Here is a 20,394-nt window from a genome sequence, read left to right on the forward strand (position 1 = left end):
ATAATCTCTTTGAGGCTGCTTTAGAAAAACAGTCTTTCATAAGCCGGTAGCTGCTATGGCTGGTAACTGTTGCAGTACAGGGTTGAAGTGGCAAAAGGAATAACTAACCTGGCATTTATCTTTTGAATCGAAATATGGCATTCCTTTCTGACTTTTTTCATGAATTCATCACGTATGGGAGTAGTATCTTTCCCTTTCCAGCTATCTGGCTTTCCCTGCTGCCTATTATGCACCTACAGATGTTTTGGCAGTTTTTATGGTTTTACTGTGCATGATTCTGGTATGTCCAAAATTCTCCCAAACAATTTTTTTACCAGGAAAAGCCTACTTACAAAAAAAAAGTTTAAAAGTAAAGCAAGAAATTGTTTGGGAGTAGGAACAATATTTTTTCTCCTGTTTTGCTTGTAACATTTGTAGCTCTTTAACTCTCATAATTATGCCCTTTGCTACTTTATAAACTCATAGATYTCCAGCAGAATGACCTGGGAAGTGAACAGTGTGTTTCCCATATATCACTTTCTACTTCCAGTTTCTTCTAACCATGACAGTCCTCTTGCTGCTAGGAGACAGATCCAGGCAAGATGCTTCCAACCCCTACAAAGAGTAATAAAAAAAAATGCAGACAAATGAAAGCCCAGGCAAAGCTCAAATCAGTTTATTAATTCCATAAAAAAATACAAGGGAAAGCCAGATTGTATTCTGCAGGGGGTTAAACTGTTTACACAGTCCTGTCAGTTAAATGCTGTGTAATTCCCAGCAAAAGACCTGAAATACAAAGTTGAGAGTGCGCCCACAGGGGCTGTGTTCAATTTGTCTGTTCACTGTGGGCAGGCATCAATACTGTAAAACTCAGCACATCCATAGGATTGCTCTGATAAGGGGAAGGAGATCCCTGTGGTCCATTGAGGAGTGGATGGTTCAGCCATCATGAGCTTGATGCCAAAACTGAGRGAGCATTAGAAGTTACCCAGTTTATAAGATTTCCTGCTGCTTGSTACACGCTCATGTCCATACTTGATATTGTCATACTGCTGAGTTTTTTAAAAGGGAAAGGAAATCTGACTGTCCTTAAATTCACTGCTTTCCTTCCAAAAGAAGATCACCCCATGTTTTCAGCCTGTAAAGCAAGAGTAGCTTTCAGTGGGAAAGAAGTGGGGCTGATTTGCAGTCACTGGTGCATCAGAACCCCAGCCCAGGGCTGCCTCAAAGATAGCCCACCATGCTTATGAGCTGGTATTGTTAAAATGAAGAAAACAGCATTTGCTGCAGTTAAGTGTGTGAGTTCATTTCCTGAATGCCACAGAAATAAACTGTATAAAAAGCACTGTTATTCTGTAAATCTGCATGTCTTGAAAATCCATGAGGAGGGTTTGACCCTTGTTCCAATTTTCATCTACCTTGAAAGAATTCGGTGACTGGGAAATGTAGAAATCAGGCAAGCACCATGACCATGCCTCTATTCTTCCTGTCTTGCAATAGGTCTGTAGGTTGAACCCATCCAGAAGTTTGTTTTGGGAGGCTGGGGCTAAGATCCTTCTGCTTGGTTTGCTCATTGAGCACCAGTGCAATTCTTATCTTTTCCAGACAGGAGAKAGTGGAACTGGAAAATGTGCAAGGGGAAGGAAGGATGCCCACAAATGAGTACTACAGAGTACTTGTAACTCTTCTTACAGCAAAGTATTGCATCTCCTGGGAAAGGATGAAGTCTGTGAATATATGGTTGCCATCTTCTGTTTCTCAACTAGGTGGCACCAAATGAAATAGTCCACTGTCACCTGCAAATCAGCAAAAGTGGGTACCTTTTCCCCCACTATGCATAGTTCTGATGCTGACTCTTTGCTGTGAGATGTTTGAGGCCAAAAGATAAATGTCGTGTTCAGAGAGTGATTGATTMAATTGGTGGAGAAACAGATCCTCTAAAAAGCAAACAAAAATCGTGTGAAGAAGAGACCTGCCTGATGAGCCTGGGTGGTTAGGCTTCTAATTCTGCTTTGTTGGGCTGATGGAGAGAAGCTTTAGATTACAGTGAGAAGTAGGACAGGAAAGCTGGATGAGGGAGGTGGTAACAGGATAGCCAGGGGAGGACATGAGCTTAGGTATGAATCTTCAGTGTGCTGCTTCTTYAGCCACATCCTTGGAGTATTTTACTTTCTCTGGAAGCAGCAATGGTTCAGGACAAATGTTTTTGTTTTTCTTCCCTCCAGGCTGGAGAAAAATGGAAATCCTTGTGATTCTTAGCATCTCCCCAAGGCCAGAGATGAGAACAAGCACGGCTTGTGATATTGATTATAGCTGCTCCCTGTCAACATTGCAAGTTTTTGTCTCCCGGTGTCTGCACAGCCTTCATGTATTGCYGAAGCATCAGGTTGAGTGACAATCCTGGTGAGGCTTTCATCCTGGTGCATTGAAAGCAGCAGGAAAATACGGTGTCTCGCCCTCAAAAATCCCCACAACAGATGATTTGGTGAGGTTTTCATCCTGATGCATTGAAAGGAGTAAGAAAATATGGAGTCTTCACCTCAAAAACCTGTTACAAGAGATGATTTGATTGCAGTCTGGGCAGAGTAAAGAAAATCCTGCCACTTAAACAGGCTWTTTTGTGACAACTGCTCTGCACGAATGATGGCTGGAAGGCAGAGGGAGTCAGAAATGGATCCATCAGCTTTTTGGGGCCTTAAAATAACATGGCCCTGAAGGAGCTGGCTGCAGCTCTTGGTGAGGTGGCAAGCCTGGGAACTGTGACTCTCCCCGAGGTCCAGCTTTTTCACCCATGGTGAGGTGACAGTGTCCTCAGCATCCACTTCACCCTCCATCCTGGCAACACGGAGACATCTAACCTTTCTGCCCCCCAAGAAACAGCAAAACAGGTTACTGCCAGTGCAGATTTCCCACAGTTGTTTGTCAACTGCTGAAAGGGGAGACAAACAAATGAGCTATGGAGGGTGCCCTTCAACTGCACTTTTGGGCCATACACCCCAAGGAAAAAAGTGATCAGTGCCTCATAAATCCAACCCCACCTCTGCATGGGGACAGACATATATGGTGGGAAGCTGTGGGTTGTTTTCTCCCTGGGTTAAGGGGAAAAGCCCTGCTGAAAGTCTCCCAAGGCAATAGGTGGCTGCAGCTGCAGGCTCCCTGCCAGCYGCCCAGAGTGGGATCTGGAGGCTGATCTCACAGCCAAGACAGCGCCATTCATCAGCACTCAATAAACAAAAGTGCCTCGCTGTTTTATCCCGGAGATAAGCATGGAGGGCATGAGATTGCTTTCCCTTGTGCTGTCTGTGCTGAGCGTGGGAGCTGTGTTGGCTGCCAAAGGAGCCAAGGCACTGCTGCTGTGGCACACGCTGTGGACGGGCAGGGAGCGGGAGCCGCTGGGTGCCAGGCAGCCCTGAGGCTGGAGCCTCACAGCTACTGGGCACTGCAAGATGCTGCTGCTTGCTGGAGGCTGCCAGCCCTGCAGCTRGGCCATGGTTTAAGCCACCTCCATGACATGTTACTCATTAGCACTCCAGGGTCAACCTGGGTGCTTTAAAAGTCACTTACAAAAGGAAGAAAATGCTACTTTATTTTCTTTTTGCACACACTTTTGTGCCTTGAGCATCAAGGACTTTATTCCCACTAGCTGTTCAGCACTTGAATCAAATAGCTACTAAGAAGAGGTCTACAGCCTCTTTCCAAGGACTGATGGCCAGAGAGGACACCAGCATGGTCTTGGGAACAACACAGCCAAGTTTGGGGTTAAGCTGTCCCCTTTTTGCACTCCCTAGCTGCATTCACATGCTCTCTCACTCCTGTAATATCAAGTAYCTGCACAGAAAATGAAACTAGACCTGCTGGTTCAGTGCTTTCTGGGTGCTTCCTGCCATCCAAGCCAATGGCCARCTCATTTTATTCATTTTGTTTGGCTGTACCATGGATGCCTCCCCTAACACTTCTGTGCAATTAGCTTTGGCAACACATCCTGTGGTCCCAATGGAGAATGAGATCAGGCTTGGTTGAGATCGATTTTTCCAGAAAATGATGTTGACTGGTGCTAATTACATTACTGCCTCTTCAATATTTATCAGTTAAATTGTCTGCCACTGCTCTGAGGATCATGTCCAGAATGGCCACCAAGCCAAGGRACCCGTGTCCAAGCTTGTCCAATTTTACTTTTTTAAGCGTTGGTTTAGTAACCACACTCATCAGGCACTTGGGGATTTCACTGACACCCTACAATTCATTAAAAACGAAAACAATACAAATGGGGAAGGAAACTGAAAAGCCAGACCTCATGAAAGCCTCTTTCTTTGCAGCAGGCTGAACTTGACCCATGTCCTTAAAGAGCTGAACCAGCCCACGGCCACTCTGGCAAGTGGGCTGAAAGCAGTGCGGGATTTTGTCACTCATACAGGACAAGCTTTGTGACAAGCAAAGTACAGACCTGGTATRACGCTCCCGTGCATGCCACGATGACAACAATGTTGCCTCGACAGGAGGTCCTGAGCTAGGCTCTTCACCTTGTATCAGACACAGACAGCGCTGCTTTTGAAGCTCCATTTTGTACCAAGCGGTTTAAAATCTCTTTTGTGTCTGTCAGGGGAAAAAAATTCTGTCTGAAAGCACAGGAAACCTTGACAACCTGGCACTCGCTGAATGCGAACTTTCTTCCTCTGCTTCCTTTTTTTATCCCCTCTCTTAAATGCTGCCGGAAGAAACAGGTCCTTTGTGCCATGCAGGTTACAAAGAGCAGTTGTTTTTATGCAGCAGAAGCAAAAATAAAAACGTGTGATTGCAGTCCTCCTGAGACGCAGCACAAAGATGGACAGTGTTAACCTCTTCTTTGCCAGGGGATGGTATTGTCCTGCCAGCACATCTATGCTGTGATAAACAGTAACACCTGTCAGCCTCGAGTCACACTGAGTTCAGTTCAGCTTTCGACTGAGAGGSTTCAGCACTGTGAAACCCACTGATGCATTTGCAGGGCAGAGTAGGGCTGTGCCACCACCAAGGAAAGGGGTGGGAAGCAGTTTTGCAGCAGGGAATGGGAAGGGTTGACCACAACTCCCCGATACTGTTTCACTGTTCCCCGAACTGGGGGAGTCCCGCAGCAGCCCAGGCCTTGCTCCTGAGACCACAGCCGAGCCTGCTAATCACAAAAATCAATGTCTACCAATGGCGTGGGGGCTTTCCTGGGGGATAGCAGGCAGCACAGCTCTGTKATCCAATGGCCACAGCTGGTCGGCCTGTTATTCCTGAAGGGAGTGACAGAATCACAGAACATGCTGAGTTGGAAGGGACACACAAAGATCATCGAGTCCAATTCCTGCACAGSACACCGCCAGSAGTCACACCACGTTCCTGAGAGCATTGTCCAARCACATCTTGAGCTCTGTCAGGTTTGTGCKGTGACCACGTCCTGAGGGATCTGTTCCAGTGCGCAGCCACCCTCTGGTTGAAGAACCTTTTTCTACTCTCCAACCTAAACCTGCCCTGACACACCTTCGGGCTGCTTCCTCGGGTACAGATGACAGGTTTATTAYTTGTCCCCGCTGCCGCTGTCCCCGTGTTCCGCCTCGCAGGATGGCTGTGGGCGGGGGMGCTCTGCGGGCACGGCGGGGCACCCCCGGGACCCCGCTCCCGGCCGGGGAAGGCGGCGGCGATTCCCGGGAGCCCCGGCCCGCGTTGCCATGGGGATGCGGCGGCCGCCCCGGCGGGGAGGGACCGGCGGCGGCGGTGGTTCCTGCGCCGAGAGCGGCCGGAGGGGGCAGAGCTGAGCCGGGCCGGGCCGCGCCGCGACAGGAGCTCCGCACCCCGCGCCGCACCGTCCCCGGCCCCGGCGGGAGCTGCCGCCGCCGCCGCCCCGGTAAGTGCGGGCACAGCCCTTTGCCGGCCCTCGGGAAGCGCCGCCGGGGGTCTCGACAACCCTCCTGCCGCCGGGATGCAGCTCTTTTATCCCGGCCTGGCCCCTGCTGCCCCGGCCCCGCCGCCGCTTACCCCGGCCCCTCATCCCAGGGGTGTCCTTCCTGCGGCCCCGGGCCCCGGCGGGCTGTTTGCTCGCCCCGGAGGGCTGTCTGCTCGCCCCGGGGAGCTGCGGGCTCCGCGGGCTCCCCACGTTCCCTCCTCATCCTGGAGCTGCGGGCTCCCCTGGCCACTTCCCCTCGTCACGCTGGGGGTTTTACGTGTCCCCAGCCCCTCCCCTCGTCCCCGGGCTGGGGTCCCGCTGCCTGCGTGGGGCTCCCGGGGCTGATCCGCTGCCTTTGCCGCGGTGCGGGGATCGCCCTTGCCGGGCGCGGGGGCTGCAGCCGCCGTGCTCCTTCCTCTGCCCGCGCCGGGGAAATTGCGGGTGACACGTGTGCGGCTCCGCCGAGCCCCTTAGTGCCGCGGAGCTGCAGCTTTTTATGTTGAAAGCGATTTCGGACTTTCTCCGGGGCTTCTGATTTCTGGGGCGATTCGTAGGGATTCCCTGACCGCCCAGGTCGCAGCGCAGGTCCTGCACCTAAGCCCCTCTGAGCTCCTTCCAGACTCTCCTAAGCCAGATCTTGTGCCTCTTTCAGGTAGGTCAAGGTTACTGTGCTCATCGTTCAATGGATGGGGAAAGTGTAAATATGGACAGACTGTGGGATTTCCTCAAGGTCACCCTGGGAATTGGACCCCAAGCATCTCTCTTGCTGCACCCTCTGCAGCTGCTGGGCTCCTACTGGGTGAGGGTGAAGTTGTGGAAATCGGATTTTCAAGTGCCTCAGCCTCTTTTCCTGCAAGGTTTCTCAGATTTTGGTTTATACACCTTGGCAGGTGTCAGGGTAACAAATGTCAGAGCAGGATTCCAGCTATATTTACTTGGCCTAATGTCTTTTAGCTATTAAATGTTTACAGTCAAATAGTGGGTGTTTTTACCATAGTATGTTTACCTCCRAGAGTCTCGCTGCTGCTGGGGTTTGGACTCCGTGGTATTGCTGCTGCTGTTGGGATGGTATCTGCAGTGATTTTGATCACTGCAAGTAACTGTGGCTTTGCCTCTCAAGAACTTGCTTCTTGGCAGTGGCAAGCAAGAAGCAACTGAACTAAGAGTGGCATTCAGCTGATAACAATGTATGGCACGGGACTCTGGCGGTGCTTGTCTTCTTATCCTCCMCTTGTGTTTAGCAAGCTGTTATAAACAAAAGGTGTGCGCAAGGTTTAATAGTAGGAGTTCCTCTAACCTCTTCCTCYGAAAATAAACATCAGGATTTAATGAGGGTTTACCCCTTTGAATGTCTTGCCTGTAGGATTTTTAACTGCGTGCTACTACTTGTAGTTGTTCATACAGGTGCAGTTTTTGTCCTGGTGCTGTGCTCTTGGGCTCATCKGTTCACCGAGTGCCTGTTGTAGAAAGGAGGGTTGTGTTTTGAGGTGGGTGGTGATCCATGGCAGAGATGGATGGCTGAGTTGGAAAAGGGATCAAATCTGTGTCGTAAATTGGAGCCCTCCTCTGCACAGAAGGAAAGTCTGCAGTCCTGTTTCATGCCCAGCAATCTTGTTAATGTCTTACTAGGATGCCAGAGCCATCGAACATCTTCCTGCTGCCGTTTTAAGAAGGGGTAGTGTGCTGTATTAAGTTACAAAAAGGTACAAGTCACTGGCAGACTGTCAAGACCATTTGCTCCCTTTTTCCTGCCAAGATGTAAATTAGTGGGCAAGATGGGGGAAATACCTACCTGGCTGGCCAAGGTGACAGCAGCATGTCCGTGGGGAAGCAGCGCCCTGCTCACTTGTGCATCATGTTTTGTCTTGTAGGTCTCTGGCAGGGCAAAGGTGTGATGGAGAGAAGGCACCGAGGTGCAGTGACTGGTGTTTGKTGTGCCGTGAAGCCTAGGAGCCGTGAGGATTTGGAGCTGTGCTCTGATAAGGGAAATCTGGGGAAAGTCTTGCTTAGAAGCTGTAAGCATTTCATGTGCCTATACAGTTGTTCTTGCGTAACTGTTGTCATCCTRAGAATTGTGAAACAGTAGGAGGGAGAAATTTGTCAGAGCAGGGCAGCTGTGTTTCTAGCTGGGAAAATGTGCTGTGTTTAGCTAGARCAAAACCTGTGCGTAGAGCCACCGTCCCTGACCTGGGACCCAGTTCTGCAGGCTCCCCTGAGAACAGTTTTCCTTGAGGGTGAAAGCCCAGTGTAGAGAGTGCAGTTGGTGCAGGGTGTGTGATGACCATGCAGTGCTGTGAAAATAGTTAAGTAGCTTTGGCACTTGCTGAGGAGCACACCGTGTTGACTGCTGGGTGTGCAGCTGCAGTGTGAGCTGCAGGTTGTGCCCTGGGTGGGGGAAATGTCAGGAGCCCCAGGAAAGGGACTGTGACCTGGTGCTGACCCTTTGSACAGCRATGRRCACAGGGATACAGCAGGAGCTGATGACTCAGCAAGAAGACCCCAGACTGTCTGGGTGCACAAACTGCATGAGTATAAAAGCTCAGGAATGCATTTTGTTGGGGGTCCCTTCCCAGAGGCACCAGCTTGAGCTGGTTTTGTGTGACTGCACCACGATTAAATTACTCAGACGAYTCAGACATCTGAGACTGCAGTGGGAAACCCAGAGCTGAGCCAGTAAGGAAACCCTGTCTGACTGTGTGAGTGTGGGGTGTGCAGGGAGCCAAGAGGGGCACCCATGGGGTCACTGGAGCTGCAGGCTGTGAGGGGACTTCAGTCCAATCAGGGAAAGTCTGGAGTGRTGGGAGTGTGACTGMCAGAGTGGCTCCTGCATGGTCAGACAGGGAAGCTTCCTTAACACACTCTGGGTTTTATCTGAATAACCTGCAGCTCTGAGGGTGGCTGATGAGTTGTTTCTTCTTCCTCAGCTAGCAGTACCTGGAGGTGGTGTAAGGCCACATGGGCTCCATCTTGGGTCCTCATAAGGGTCAGGTTTTGTGTTTGCTGCTGGGCTGGCAGCTGCTTGTTTTACAGATGTTGGTAAGCCTCTGGACTCTCATCCCACTGTGGAAACAAAATGCTCTTGGAGGGTAATTGCCCGGTTCAAAGTAGCTACTGGAAGGTGAGATGTCCTTCTGAAGTCTGAGGGATGAAAGGCTTGTGCAGTGGGAAGAAAAGTTTAGCAATGTTGACCATAACTGCAGAGGCACTCATCCCCTGGTGCCGACTAGCAGGTCTGCCTTGTTCCATGCAATGCTTGCTTTTGTCACTCGATCCCTGGTCTCACTTGCAGGCAGGGAACTGCAAATCTTTTGCACTGCCAACTTTCCAGTGCCAGCAAGATGTCTTTGCACAGGGTGTATCTCTTAATGGGCTGGGTTTATCTGCCTAAAATTGTATTGTGCTGTCAGAATGACATAAAAGAGCTTTGAACTAGGCCCCAAGGGGAAAGGAAAACGGTTGGAAAAACACAAAATATTTTTGTTCTGTTGTTAGGAGAGCCTGGGCTGGGGAGATGATGTGTTACCAAACTGAGTTTGGAATGGCTGGGACAAATGAATTTCCTTGTGATCCTGAGTGCTGCAGTTCTTGTGTGTTATGATGGATGCTAATGTCCTATGAAAGGAGTTTCTGTAGTTTCCCCTTTTCTAGGCTGTTCTAGAACAGGGAGGTATTTCTTCCTAAGCCTGCCTTTTTCCTGGCCTTCCTTTTTAAGACTGTTTTTTCCCCTGTTGTTCTGTTGTGGGTTTGGTTTGGGTTTTTTTGCTTTGTTTTTCCTTAGAATGAAGTTTCTACACAGCTGGTGGCCCATCAGTGGTGTTCCAGGGCTTCACATCTTCACCCTTTACTGGAGTAAGTTGATGAACTCTGGCAGAAAGTGGAGCAAATTTGGTTTGCACCAGTCTGAGCATCATGTGGGAGCCCTCATGCAACAGGAAGAGTCTGATCCCACTGCCTTCTTAGCGTGTCACTTACAARTTTGTTAATGTCCTGTTAGGCTTCCAGTTGGAAATGTCTTTCTCCCAAATGCCTCTGCTCCCCTGTTAAAATCTGCAATACTGTGTAGGACAAATGTCTGTACTGCTCCTTCTACACCAACAGTGCAGGATGGGGAGAATCTGCCTGTTCACAGCATTCTTCTACTGCAGGCACATAAGGACTGATAGTTGTTCCTTTTACATCCATGAAGGCATTCACCTAAATCTTTAACGTATTTTCAGGAAATGCAAAAGCCTGCTTTAACGCCCATGTTTGTGTGGTCAGGCTCTCTTAGAAATGACCAAACGTGTACTACTGGAATTTGGGAGAGATGGAATTGTTGATTACTTATCATGGCAAGTGAGCTGGGGATAGTGCCTGCTGTAGGCAGTGCATTGTTTTTTTGTCACTCTTGAATATGTTGAACACCATGCCTGTGTTCCATGGTGCATTTCTTATAAATATCTGCCTGGACTCCAGCCTTGCTTGAGCCAGTTGTCTTGCCTGTCTACAGTGAGACAGCAGGGATGTGACTGCAGGTGCCTCTTCTCTGCCAGAGRGGTGTCTGAGGTCTAACAGGGCAGCGTGTTTCAGCTTCCCTGGCACCAAGATTTGATGAAGCCATCCTCCTTTAGCCAGGCTGAGTTCTCTGGCTGTGCCTGCTGGGGCTGGGGACTCTCACTTGGCCATATCCAGCCTAACAGTGGCGGCTTGCTAGRGCTAACGCTGTGTTGCTCCAGCTAATCCTAACAGCAGATAAATATTTTTTTTTCTGTCCTCTTCTGTTTGCATTCCGGCACAGAGATAGCAGGAAGGAGGAGGTGGATTGAGCTGTCCAATGCCAAACTTGGATGTTGCTTTAACCTTGCAGTATTGATTGCCTGGTAGTTCAAGTTATTGTGAAGATAAAGTAACAGGAGGTACAAAGGCTTTAGAAAACAAGGCAAAATCCCAGACAAACCTAATGAAAAGACCTTGTCACTCTGTGTGGTTTGGATTTCTGTCTGGCACTTTCCTCTTACACTTCTGCAAATATAAAAGCTTTGGATATTTCCTGCCTTAGTAGGGCTGTCTACAGGGAGATTATATGTTTGGGGAAGGGAGCAGCCCCAGGCAGCAATGATTGCTCTGTATCTGAAGGAATATGATGGGTTACTGTTTATTTAATTTATGGGGTCTCTGTTGACCTTTATTTAGTACAGTCTATGATGAGCTGCTCACAGGAGTGCAATCTTATTTTATTTTGTTAAAGTTTTTCGTAACTGGTACTTGTTCTCATTTTGGTAGTCCTGTGGGTGGATGASTATGTCTTGTCAAACCTTCCTGTGCCCTGCTCCTTCCTTTGGCACCAAATCTGGTGTATGGCATATCAGGAGAGCTGTCTGGATTTTTTTTTTCTTTTCTGTATCTGAGGCATTTATCCAGAAGCTGTAAGGAGAGAGGTTGGTTTTGACCCAGCTAAGTTTCCCCAAATAGCATGAATTTGAGGAGCTGGAGATGACTAAGTCACATCAAAGACTGTGCCTGCTTCACCTGGAGTTTTGACTCTATGGTTGGGGCTCATACTCTCAATTTAAAGGTTACCTCAGCTGTGAGGAGCTTTGTGGACAGGGTGGGGAGAGGGAAGGGGAAGGAAATCTCTTATGTAGGACAGYGATGCTTCTGCACTGAGTAACTGGCTTGGAGGAGGTGTTTGAGAAGAGAGGTGTGTGCTTTTCATTTTAATTAGAACATAAAGATAGGGGACTTTCAGCAAATCATTTTGGTAGCAGAGAGATGCTGTGCACGTGAGTGATTGGTTTGGATTAAGCCAGAAAGAGGTGCAGTAGCCATGATCCTTCATTTCAGAATTCAGCTGCAGCTTTCAGTGAAGCCACTGTACTTTGACAAGGGACTGTGCTGTGCGGTGTTAGAGTTAGAGCCAGGACKAGTGCTGGCTTTGTGTGCATAAGTGCCTGCAATGAAGCTGCAGCGTGTGGTGYGCTTAGTCTGGGCCAGCCCATCTTCATTTCTGCTGCTGCCGAGTGTCTGTCCTTGTCACTGTGGTGTATGACACCTTACTGCCCTTAATGGGTGTGCTGCTTGCACCTTTGGCAGAGGAAAGGGTGGTTCCCTGTTGCTCCTTGGGTGTGATGGGATGGAAACACCTTCAAGGCCATGTGTAGACTGGTATGATCTGATGTAGTAAATGGTCTCTTCTTCTAGGTGTTTCATTTCCCTTTTTTAGTTTCTCAAGGATAGGGGTACTAGCTTCCTTTTCCTATTCTCTGTAAGACAACAGGTGCACTTGTTGTTTATGAAGGCTGTTTTCTAAGCGTAGTAGTTTTTGAAAGGACATAAAACTCATTGTGTTGGCCCAACTCCCTTCTGCTGAACTGTCCCACGTGCTTTGTTAGCAGCTAAATGTGTGCATGTCTTCTTGATGCCCTTTTTATTTTTTGCAGGAACTTACAGTGTAGATTCAATGGTGCCTCACCCTGGTTCTTCAAAAGTAATGGAGAGCTTGGAGGAAATAGCTTGGATACTGAAGTGATAAGCACTACAGAAATGCCAGACGCTATATAAACAACTAAACTCAGCCCCCGGCCCTTCCTGAAAGAGGGATGATTTGCAGAAATACTTCAACAGATGGTCTGAATTTGGCTTTGGAAAGGGGGGAAGAAATGCCAGGTCGCTGCTGAGCTGTGTGTGGGCGCATGCCCGCGTGTGCCRTGCAGCGTGTTCCCTGCCAGCACGCTCCAGGGAGGCTGAGCAGGCTGCTCCCACAGCCTCCCTGTGCTCAGGAGGGATCTGCACACTGCTGACTCACTCTCTGTGGTTCTGCTAGGTCCCCATGTGGAGCAAGCCCCCGTTTTTCCAGTGGTGAGGTTCAGCTGTGCCCGCTCATCAGGCTGCTCTGGTAGAGGTGTCTCTGTGAGACTGTGTTGATGATTAGGGCAGAGTTGTGAGGTGCCTTTCAGGAGTGACTTTTGTTTGGAAACTTTCTGGAAACAGGTCTAATTATTAAGCAATGTGAGATGAATTGCTTCCCTGAGGATGTGTCAGGTAAATTCTTGTGGATACATCTGTCAGGCAGCAGCATTGCCCTGTGCRTATGGAGTAGCCGGATGAGACATCTGATGTTCAGAGAATGACTTTCCAAATTTGATACACTTCACTTTCTCTCTCTTTTTCCTTTCTTGTGTTACCCATCTCCCTGCACTCTGTTTGAGTGGACAGGACTGGGTGTGTTTTCATGTGCCTATAGCCTCCAGAATATATTGTCTTTCTGCTGGGAACGCCTTGCCTGCCCTGCAGCCTGCTGATTCAAACACTCTGGGCTCTGAGCTGGGAGCTGGTGAATGGATCGTGCCACAGACTCCTGAGCCATCAGAGGATGATTGCAGTCCCCTTGACAATTCCTCTGCTTGTCACAGAATGTGTATGAGTTTCCATGCAGGAGCTGCTAACCTCTTGAGGAGCTGCATGACCCATGTGGGGCTGCTGATGCGCTTTTAGGAAGGAACCATTTTGCTGTGGTCTGTGTGGGAGGAGAGAAGTGCTATTTGTGATGTGGGAATGGAGCAGTTGTGTTCACGTASCCCCACAGCAGAGGGACTGGCAGGAGCAGTATCCTGTGGCTGAGAGGCAGGGAATATTGATTAACATGACATTTAAGTGGCATTTTTTTCTAGTGCATTGGGAGCATTAGTCAAATTCTGCATTTGGTGCTGAGAAATAATGAGATAAGATTTATTTTTCAGAGGTCTCTGCCTGCCGTTGTGAAGTGTTTGGAAGGCTGGGAAATGTCCTTTTGTTATCCTGTCAATTCTCCATGTCTGGTCTCTTGTACAAACAGYACCTGAAATACATCCTTGGCTCTAGTGGGCAGCTGAGCTTGCAGCCTGTGCACCAGTGTTTGCATTCTTACACCGTGGCTCCTGCTCAATGCTTCTCTGTCACCTTGCCTTAGGTGGAGCCCAGCTCCTGAYTCCAAAGGGKGATGCAGGAAKGATCYGTCCTTTCCYGCCCTGAGCTCCTGTTTCATGAACCTGTGGTATTTTAGCGTTGGTTCCTGTGTTGGCCGATGCCTCGGTGCACTGGGGCTTTGCTGCAGGATCAGGGTGTAGATCAGGGTGTGGGGTTCATGGGGTGCTTTGCAGCTCCGGCCAGGCTCAAGCAGTCCCTTTTTGGGACTCCTGAGTGATAGCTGTCAATTCACATTCAGATCCACAGGGCTCTGGGTTACTAKGCCTTTTAAATAATTCTGTTCAGGRCCCAGAAGCTCTTATCTTCCAGGCTCTCCTGGAGGGATTCTTGTTCTGTTTTATTGTTGTATATTGGTTTACTTTATCATTACACTCAGCAGGCCACTGCAGGCCACTGCCAAGGAACARCCCTGCTTCCACTCCTGCTTCTCTCTGCTTGTGTCAACACAAGTGTTTGTGTGTTCACAGCTACACATGATCTGGGAATAAGCCTGGTTCAAAATGAGCTCTTTGAGTTGCTGCGGAAAGGAAGAGCAGTAGCCTAAAGTGCTGGACAAGTGATTGAGTAACCACAGTCTCTGCCTGGGAAAGCAAATCATGTGGCACTTTCCAGGGGCTAAAAATCCTTGGTACTGTTCCCTTCATGAAAATCTTTGCACCTTCTCCACCAACACACTGCGAAAACTGCATCAAGMCTGTAGCAGTGCTTCTCTGTGCAGGACAAATTGTGTTGTGCTGCTCTTCTGTAGCATTGAGTCTCACCTGGTGCCTGGTTATAGAGTGTCTCTGACYGGGAGAGACAATATCACGCCTTTATAACACTTACAATTCACATGGCATAGCAGCCAGAGRAAGGTGATTGCTTTTCACATCTGCTAGGGATGGCCCTGTGTGCTGCCAGATGCATGCAGTATAGGAAGGAGTGGGAACAGAGAGGAGAAAAAAAACCCAACACCTTTGCTTTGCTCCAGCACAGTCCCCCTGTACTCACAGGAAAAGAAAACCTTCAGAAAGTACTTGGTGAGCGTGTATCCTTGCAGGTGCCAAGAAATATGAACAACTTCCTCTCCTCTTCTCTTTCTCTTCCTCTCCTTCCTCTCCTCTTCTCTTTCTCTTCCTCTCCTTCCCTTGCATGCCAGGAAGTGGTCACAGTGTTTAGCAGACACCGTCAGTGTGAGCAGAGCTGATGCTCAGCTTTCCTCTCCAGGGGTGACAGAGGTTAGGGATCTGTTTACCCTTGTGCTGGAGAGGTGGTAGGCTCCTTTTGGGGAAATCTGAACCTTGCTGGGATTGTGTGTATCTTTCCCACTGTCCTTTTTCTTCTCCTGCTGCAGCCCGTTCTGTTTCTGAAGGCTCTGTTCCCGTTTTGACATGGGAGGTGTAACTGTCCCTCCTGCCTGCCTCCATTGCCAGGTAGGTTTGGGGTGTGTGTTGGGATTGCCTAACTCGGTTAAGGTCCCGCTGCAGACTCTGCACACTGTGTGGTTGAGCTGTCCTGGCTGTCTTCAGGGATGTGGAGGAGATGGGGCTGTTTGAGGAGCAGCACAAGGCTGRGTGATGAGGGACTTGCAGCCCTCGGTGCAGGGCTTGAGGCTGCTGGTGCCATGTGGGAAAGGGTCTGCCAGCAGGGTCCCAGGGTCCCGAAATGTCATCCCAAGGCTTGTGATGTGCTCTGGGCCACAGAGATGGGAAGGGASAAGCTGTCTGGCCTTTCTGTCATTGCACCGAGGGCTGAGTGAACCAGCAGGGATTTTGCACATTAACCGGGCAGCAGCTGGGCTGAGTGAGCCGGAGGGCTCACAGCTGAAGCGCTCCTGTGCTTCTCCAAAAGCTGTGTCAAGGCAAGTACTTTCTGCTTTCTCACAGCTATTATGAAAGAACCCTGGGTTTGCTGCACCCTTCTCTCCCTTTGCCCTCAGGGCATGCTGGGCTTGTTTGAATTAATGTAATTAGCACATGCCTTATTAGCTCACTAAGGCACAAAGAACTCATGTATATTTGTAGCCAGGTTAAGCAGCCCCTATTAATTTAATAACCGTGTCCTCCTCAGTGCATGGCAACAGTTAATCACTGGTGGTGACTCAGGACCAGCCAGTATGGAGGAAATTTGGGTGAGATCTGTGTGTGCAGTTCTCTTTTATTGTGTTGTATTTTTATTAATGAGCAGAGCTGTGAAGGGAATTAGCAGCAGGCGCAGTRGATGGAATGGAACTTTCAGTGCAGGTTTACTAAACAACGAGCCCTGGATATTTCCARTGTAGATATTTGCTCTACACTTTGGTAGGAAAGGATCTGTAGAATGAATCCGCGAAATATGACACAGAATGGAAGGCGGAAATTTACAGAAATAAACTTTGGCGACCCACGCTTGAACTCTGCTGCAATCAGGTTATATACTAGGTAGTGATAGTAATTTTGCTTCATTGTCTACTCTACTTCTCCTTGGTGATTCTGAGGCAGAGGAAGTGACTAGTGTATTCTGGTGCTGTCCGTATTTGAGACTGCAAAAGAGCAAGGTTCTTGTGAAAGCACAAAAATAGTTGCAAGTAACTTCATTTGCTGCAGCACTGTGGTCCTTGGTTCCTTTTACTGTTCTGGGTCATGCCATGCACAACATTTAGCTAGGTCCTATGGAATGCTGCCAGGAGGTTTGCCACCAGGTGTTTTGGGAGTTTGGTTTGTTTTTCATTGTTTGGGTGATTTTTTTTTTTTTGCTTCCTTTTTCCACAGAAACTGCAGGTTATGATTTGGTGCTTCCTTTTCTCACAGAAGCTGCGGGTTGTGGTGTGTGCTCCACCACCCTGGAATGATGCAGTCTGTGAGTCCAGGATGGTGGCATGTATTTTTGCTCCAGTAGTCTTGTATGTGGGATAGTAAATTCCTTCACGGATTCTAAAATGAGTGAGTTGAGTATTTTGGGGACTTTTTTCAGACAAAACCACTATACATGCACAGGAGACTTCCTGCATTTCTTCTCTTCTTCCCCTTTCTTCTGTTATCACAGTTTGTGTTCTTTATGGTGAGCTGGGAGGCAGAGCAGGAAAAATGGGGCTGGAAAGCTGTTGATGTGCTTGCACAGTTTTGGTTGTGTTTCCTACAAGTAACTGTTGGGGTGAGTTACAGGTATCCTGCCTGCTCCCTCTCCCTCTTTTCACTTCACTCATTTGCTGTTTCTGCCAACTAAGCTTGGGCTTTCAAGGCTTGGGCTGCTCTTGTCCATCATGAGCTTGTGCAGGAGCATCACTRAGAAGATGAAGTTGTTACAGTCAAAGGGACAGCAAAACGCCATGAAACTGGACCAAAGTGTGTATGTACTTGTAATGATGTGCCCTCTTGCTGCAGCTGGCAGGGGACCAAGTCCCCAGGCTCCAGCAGAGAKAGTGAGTTCTGGCTTGCATCTGCTGAGAACCTGGACCTCCTGGGAGGCACAGAAGGAAAATAAATCTGAGATCTCCGTGGAATGACAGGGGATGCACACAAGTGTTGCTGTAGCAGGGTGAAGCAGACAAATCTATTTCTTCTCTCTTAGAGTCTGTTCTCAGGGGAGCCCAATGTTTAAATGAAGGTTTTGTGAGTGGTTAGTGGGGTGAGGCAATGCGACGGGTGAGGATCTGCAGGGCTGTATGCCCATGTGCAGTTCAGGGGGGAGAAAAAACCAAGAAAGTCTGGGGGAAGATAAATACCTGCTGGGGTACCTCGGATGCTGGCCAGAGATGGTGATTTCCCTCCCCCTGCTCTTTTTTCCTTTGATTCAGGAGCAGGAACAGTGACACTGCTTGGCTCATGCTGGCTCAGAGCTGTGGAATGCTCGGTACACACCAAGATAGGAGGTATTTTCCAGGACAGCTTTTTTAGCCAGTGTTGTGGCTTTGTCTGGGATAGTTAATTGTCTTCCTAGTAGCTGGTACAGTGCTGTGTTTTGAATTTAATATGAGAACAATGTTGATAACATGCTGATATTTTAGTTGCTGCTAAGTACTGCTCACTCTAAATCAAGGACTTTGTTTCCCACGCTGTGCCAGCGGGGAGGTGCCCAAGAAGCTGGGAGGGAGCGTGGCAGCAGGAAAGCTGTGACGTAGACACCATTGTGGAAATGTGGTGGGATGACTGCTGTGACTGGAGTGCTGCAGTGGATGCACAAGGGACAGTCAAGGACACCCCTACCAGGGGTGCTGCTCCCCTGGACCTGCTGTTCACAAACAGAGAAGGGCTGGTGGGAGATGTGGTGCTTGGAGGCARTCTGGGGCACAGTAACCACAAAATTATAGAGTTTTTGATTCTTGATGAAGTAAGGAAGGACGTCGACAAAGGGGTCCAGRAAGGCTGAACATCCTTTAAGAAGGAAACGTTAAAGATGCACAGTGTCCCTATGTGGCAAGAGATGAGCCAGCGGGGAAGAAGACTGGTCTGGTTGATCAGGGAGCTTTTGCAGGAACTTGGGGGGGAAAAAAATGGGTCCATGACTTCTGGAAGAAGGGGCAGGYGACTCAGGAACTGTACAAGGATGTGATGTTGTTAGGTCATGAAGAGAGAAGGTTCGAAAGGCAAAAGCTCAGCTAGAGCTCAGTCTGGCCACTGCTGTGAAAGGCAATAAAACGGGTTTTCATAAATACACTAACAATAAAAAAGAGGGCCAGAAAGAATCCCCATCTGTTGTTGGGTGCAGAAGAAACAGCAACAGGGGCTGAGGAAAAGACTGAGGTGCTTAATGCCTTCTTTGTCTCAGTCTTTACCARTAAAACTGGATAACCCCAGGGCAGCCAGCCYCCTGAGCTGTTGGACAGGGARGGAGAGCAGAAAAGATCCCCTGCAATCCAGGAGGAAGTAGTCAGTGGTCAGGGTGCTGATGGAGCTGGGAGAGCAGCTCACAAAGCCACTGTCCATGCTAGTCCCAGGGCAGGGATGCCAGCTCTCAGGRTCCACACTGGGCACAGCAGTGACCTGAGCTGTCAGTCCTTCTGCAGCCTCCAGTTTGGCCACAGTGAACCAGCACCATCACCAGGAATACACACATTAAGGCATCCAACAGGAGCAGCTCTGTGGTTGGTCGAGAGTTGCTCTGGTGAGGTACTGCTGTAATTTGGCCTGAAAAGATGCTTCTTCCTCTCAGCAGGGTCACTGGARCCCCTTTCTTTCAGCAGAGAAAGCTGAGAGCCAAGAGCCCTGGTTTCATTGCTGGTGGGGAATGAATGGTTCCTTTCAGGCCCCAGGACCTCAACTCAGTGCTCTACCTTGTTCCTACTGAGTGAGCTAGAATCTGACCCTTACTTTCCTTTGGGCTTCTTGGTTGGTTGTTGTTAATTATTTTAAACTGGGAGGGGGGAACTCTTTCCTACTCTACCGGTCTCTTGGCAGAGCACCCAAGAGAGGGATTTGCACCATTTATTTTCTCCATGGTGTGTCCTTCCAGATCAAAGGGCTGGTCTGTCTGTCACTGTCAGCTGGCTTTGCCTTTTTGTTGACCATCACAGATTATTGAAGAGATATGCTGTATCTAAGTTCTTAATTGTTCCCCTTGCTCTGTCTCCCATCTGCCAGACTCCCAAAAGCTCAACGAAACTGTCTTCCCTCTCCAGCTAATGCTGCATGTCTCTAAAGCTGTAATTTCATTAAAACTGGTACAGAGAGCAGATCCAGAGGAAGGTGGATTTAAAAATAGTTAGAATCGCATCAGTTCAACACGTGACTACATGATTTGGCAGGTGGCACTTGGGAAGGGGCATTACTGGCAATAAGCACCCATGTTTGTTTGTCCAGCAATGTCCAAGGTGCATTTGGTTGTACACCAGCATGACCATGTGSAGGCTGTTTCACTGGCTCTCAGCTACCTTGTGCTTCTGCTGTTGGCTCTGCAGCTGCAAAATTGCCTAGCCCATTATAATCTTAATGTAAATGATCATTTCTTGTAGAAGCTGCTACTGTATGTATGTAYAGTTCATTGTGTTTGCATATGGATTACTTGTTCTGTAGCCACTTCTTAGCCATCCCTTTGAATTGGTGGAGGGACTTGCAGGTTTCTACAGACCAAAGATTGGAATTCACCACTATTTTAAAGCTGGGCCTGAATTTTTGCTATGGGCATGCCCTGGCCTCGTACGACCACATCACTGAAGGTTTKATGATGACATGCATGGGAAGGGTTTTTGGCCCTCTGGCACCTACTCCAAGACAGTTTGCCTTTGAGCATGAGTAGTTGTCCTAAATTTAGAGGCTTGTTACTTGTGTTGTTAAATATTCTGAGGAATGACAGGGCAGCAGGGCAGCATGCTTGATGTGGCATTTGTGCAGAGCAGAAGAGCCAGGTCCTTTGAGACTTGACCCAGTTGCCTTTTTGAGAACTTTGAGAGGAGGCAGTTAGAGATGGGAAGAGTGCCAGTATTTCCCATGGGTTTCCTTTGCTCCCCTCAGTCTTGTCAGGGGTGCTGTGAGCACTTTTAGACCTGTTGTCTCTCTCCTGYGAGGGAAGATGTTGCCTTAAGAGAGTGTTTTAATGTGTTGTCCTCCAGTGGAGCAGGACTCTATGTGTTCTGAGTAAGAGGACTGAAATCTCATTTGTGCTGCTAAAAC

The 20,394-nt window shown here is 48.8% G+C and overlaps 1 protein-coding gene across 2 annotated transcripts in view; it reads left to right on the top strand.

The window, feature by feature from the left end:
* The first annotated feature begins 5,755 nt into the window (after positions 1-5,755).
* SLC25A22 (solute carrier family 25 member 22) overlaps positions 5,756-20,394 on the top strand; it is a 48,613-nt gene continuing 33,974 nt past the window's right edge. The window contains exon 1 of one of the 2 annotated variants that reach the window (XM_057371444.1): positions 5,756-5,845. The gene's annotated coding sequence lies outside the window, so the exon portion shown is untranslated. Of the gene's footprint in view, positions 5,846-7,875; positions 7,900-20,394 lie in introns of those variants that run through there. The other variant, XM_057371447.1, reaches the window with a different exon arrangement.

This window comes from Malurus melanocephalus, unplaced genomic scaffold (genome assembly GCF_030028575.1).
Source record: "Malurus melanocephalus ecotype Western Australia unplaced genomic scaffold, MMel_1.1 scaffold_147, whole genome shotgun sequence".
Taxonomy (NCBI): Eukaryota; Metazoa; Chordata; class Aves; order Passeriformes; family Maluridae; genus Malurus; species Malurus melanocephalus.